Genomic DNA, 4,306 nt, shown 5'->3' with positions numbered 1-4,306 from the left:
GCTAAGCGAAACAGTGTTAAGCAGGGTTTGACTGTATAAAAATGGTAAACTCAGTCTAAAATAGACCTGGATTGATGTGCTATCAGATTTACCTGATTTAGGTTAGCCTGATATATTGAACTTAAATACCAGATCCCCTCCTGAATCAAGTTAAGTCACAGTCCCACAGCATCCCAGGATGTTTTGTGGGTCCCTGCTAACTGCCCCTTGCAGGGTGTGCAGGCTAGCCTCTACCTCCCTCATCTGCTCGGGCTGAGCTAGGTGGCCCCACTCCCACCGTCACAGAGCTGAGGCAGCAAAACCTCTGCTCCCCAACCCATCTGGTGGCAGCACAGGGGAAGGTGAGGGTAGGAACAGAGCCCCTGCCCCAGCTTCTGACAGCACAGTGAGAAATTCTGTATCTTCTTAGGATTCCCCCTTTTGAATATCCAGAGAATCATATCATAGATTAAAATGTGTGATCTGTGAACTTCTAACAATCAATAAAAGCAGAGGGATCCTCTTCCTATTAAACTGACTAACCAAATTTTCCATCTATAAAGACTAATGCTTTATAAGAATACCTGCAATTAACCAAAGGTTGCAGTCCAGCTTGAAATCCCTTGTGCAACAATTTGATATGTTCTGGTGTACAGACAGAATGGCTATTTATTACCTTTAGGATGTATTCATTAGAAGATTCTTTCTGATCTAAATGGGGAGAGCTCAGTATAACCACATGCTTAAAAATATTGTGCAAAGGGTATGAGGGAACGGGAATGTTCTTTTGTCAGTTTGAGATAATTGCTCCTTAGCAGGCTTTGTTGTAACTTGTGCTACAGGAGTTACATGGGGTGATCTCTTTTTTATCATGAGGAAATTTTAACATGCAAAAGGTGCTTAAAACAGGTAACTGGCTGCAATAGCAGTGCTACGCTTATTTGGGTTGTCAACTGCTTTAGATGCATGTCCACCATTGTCAGCTGTCCAAGGGACCACTGCCAAGCTATAGACAAGTTGGCACGAGCAGGAAGGTTGTAAAGTAAGAATGGTTATAAGTGTTTTGTTGTGATAATGTTGCTATGGAGCAGGCATTTCCCAAATACTTGAAGAGATGGTTCCTTCTCCTAAGAACTCACATTCAAAGGGAGAATCTGGTGAAGGGCACTGATAGACAATGTGTAGATAGCTGTATACATATCGATAAAGCAGCCTAGCAGAATTTGGAGTAGGGATCTGGAGGAGAGTCCACAGGAAGGCAGATAGAGGAAGCTAGAGGGAACACGGTAGGAAGGTGACTGAAAACAGAAATAAATAAACAAGCTGGGAAGGTGGAAGAAGCAAGGGGCAGCAGCATGAAGCTTGACTGGAGAGAATAAGTAATTGATATAAGTAGAGCTTTGGAAGGGCTGACAAGAAACTAAAACAGGATTTTAAAGGAGGATGTATGTGATCACACTGCCAGGCAAGGAAGCAGAATTCAATGGTGGACTCCAGTTCCTATGCCATGGCTACTGCTTTGTAGCTCCTCTCAGAGAGACATTGGAATCAGTTCTTCACAGAGAAAATCTATTCTTCAGCACTGAACCACGCTATTTCTACCCCATGATGAGTCCAAAATATTGTGCCCGAGAGCCATGTGCTACCAGAACCGAATGTCAGTTGTACAGTTCTGCTGAAACACAAGCAAGAATGCCAGTAGCTGAGCAGGAGGCACATTTGTTCTAATTTTCCTTGCTCCTGCTGGCTTAAACACTTAGCACAAGTTTTAACATGACATTCTTAAGCCCCTTCATTTTCAAAAGGCCCCAGAAGATGTCTATAATGACCATTAATGCTTCAGGTCAAGAAATAACAAAAATGGATAGTGAGTGAGAGAAAGTGTAGAAAAATGATGCCTGAAAGCTCTCAAAAAAGGCAATTATTGTCTGTCTTCTCTTTTTGATGCCATGCACATCACCTTTCAAAGAGACCATGTCTATAATAGACTACAAGTATTGTCCTCAAGATGATTTTGCTGAACCTTCCTTCACTGCTATTTTTATTGCAAATTATTATGAAGGTGTACTGAAGAAGTGAGACTGACTTTGTGGTTTGGAGCTAGTGAGATTTGTGGTCATTCTTAACTGGCTTTGATTCTGAGTTCCAAACCCTTTGCAGAGCTAAGACAGTATTTTCTCTTCCTCTTAACTTTTTTAAAATAAATGTTTTCAAGACTCTTTCATTTCACTAGCTGAAAATAGGCATGCCAGCTTTACAATAGGATGTTATAAAGAGAGTAGGAATCAAGAACTATCACTAATTAGTGAGGACAGAACTGGAGGTAATGGGCTTCAAGTCCAATTTTACTCTAAAGATGACTGTAGAGAAATGGCCCCAATTAATCACTAGTCTGTGTGTTTGCTCTGCTTAATGAGCAAAGTAAGTTCCATTGATTTTTTTTTTTTTTTTTTTTCCCCCCATGTAGTAATTTTCTGGCAAAACTTTTAACAAGCGGCTTCCATAAAATTAGTCGTCTTCCATCATGGGTGGTTCTGGTGAAAAGCAACCTTCGTAACAGAAGATTGATGCAATCATACCTCTCTGTTACACTTCATGGAGTTTGCAAGCTACCAACCTGTATGCCTTTCCTTTGCTTGCTGCTGGCCCTGTACCTCTGAGGTGGTGGTGCTACAGCATCTCTGGCCAAAGGCAGAGGATATTACTGGGTTGTCCCAAGGGAGGACTTGAGAGCGTGCAGCAGTGACTGATTTGGGAAGAGCTAGCCTACAAAACAGCATGCTGGTGCAGACATTTGTGGCAGGCAGGCAAGGCAGACATGATGGAGAACAAAATAGTAGGAGGATGAGGGACTCTGTGGGTTTAGGGTGGGAGAAGAAATAAAACATAAGGCTGGGTAGCAAGGGGTAAGGAAGGAGACAAGAAAAGCATTGGACCTTGCAGTCTGCAGCAGCTCAGAGATGTGATTGCAGGGAGAGTCTGACTTAGCCCCAGGCTGGAGCCTGCCCAGCATGAATGAAATCTTTGGGGATCTCCAAAATCTCCACAGATCAAACTGTTGTTTCTGAAGGGCTTGTAACCTTGGTCAAGTGCTGGTGGCATCTGATGAGCCTGGCAGAAGGACAGTTGGCACTGCTTGCCAATTTGCAGCCACTCCTGGATAGCATGGGGCACTAGAATTTTTAAAGAAAAGTTAAACATTTCTGATGACCATCAGCAAAACCACATATTTTCCCCTTTCCACACCCACTCAGAAGTGACCGAACTATTGTTGCTTCAGTTTAACAAAGGAAAAGAAAGAACCAGCATGAGGTAGGTGTGGCACCCTGTTGAAAATGTGGGAACACTGAGTCCAGTTCTGTGGTAGCACAGTTAACCATACCAAATGAATCCCATTCACAAAATTATCAAGCTACAAATTCTAACGAGTTAGATTATTTTTATCCCTTATACTCTTAAAAGGCTTTTCCAGAACCCGACTCCTCTGATGGTTAGAAACCTTCTAGTTTGCAGCCCAACTTGATTCACAGCCAATTCAAACCCATTTGTTCTTGTGCCAACATTGTCCTTTATTTTCATAGCTTTCCTTGCTTCTGGCATTTACTTCCCTGCTATATTTATAGAATGCAATATTATGCGCTCTCACCTTTTGTTTTGCTAAGCTAAACAAACCAAATCCATTTAGTTTCCGCTCATGAGTTCTTTTTTCATTCCCCTGATCCCCACTACTATTAAGCCTGCTGGAAACCCAGGTGTTGAGTACCCTCATTTTGTTGGGGTTGACCCATGTGGAGTGAGACTGGGAGGGCAGGGCTTTATTTCCTTAGTGGCGTGACTGAGCCTTACAGTGCCATGGTATAGACATACCCATAAGAGGAGAGTGCTGATGCAGCAGCATCAAGAGAGGAAGACTGGGCTACTGTAGAGAGAACTGATATTTCTTGAGGCTTAGAGTAATGGAAATGGGATGACATATAATCATACAGAGTGCCAGGCCATGCATTTAGCAACTAATAACAAGAATTTCCATTATATTCTGGGGTCTTATCACTTGGAAATAACCAAAATGTAGGAAACCCTGGGTTTCTTAATCAATTGCAGGATGAATGAACCACAGATGCATCTGCAAGTAGAGTTTTGCAGTGGAAAGTGTCAGGGAACTTTCATAGTAAGAGTTGTTACAATATAAAAACAAGACTTTCCTGTTCATGAGGGACCTGTTCAGTAAGAGGGCATTGAAAGCCCTTGAGTCTTGCAATGAGATGTGAATGGCAGTGTGGCGGGCCAGTAGGGGGGCGCTCCTGCGTTGAGCTGCCCACCTCCCTGC

This window comes from Crocodylus porosus, unplaced genomic scaffold (assembly GCF_001723895.1).
Source record: "Crocodylus porosus isolate Cpor-Errol unplaced genomic scaffold, CroPor_comp1, whole genome shotgun sequence".
Taxonomy (NCBI): Eukaryota; Metazoa; Chordata; order Crocodylia; family Crocodylidae; genus Crocodylus; species Crocodylus porosus.
Note: the sequence above shows the minus strand (reverse complement) of the source record.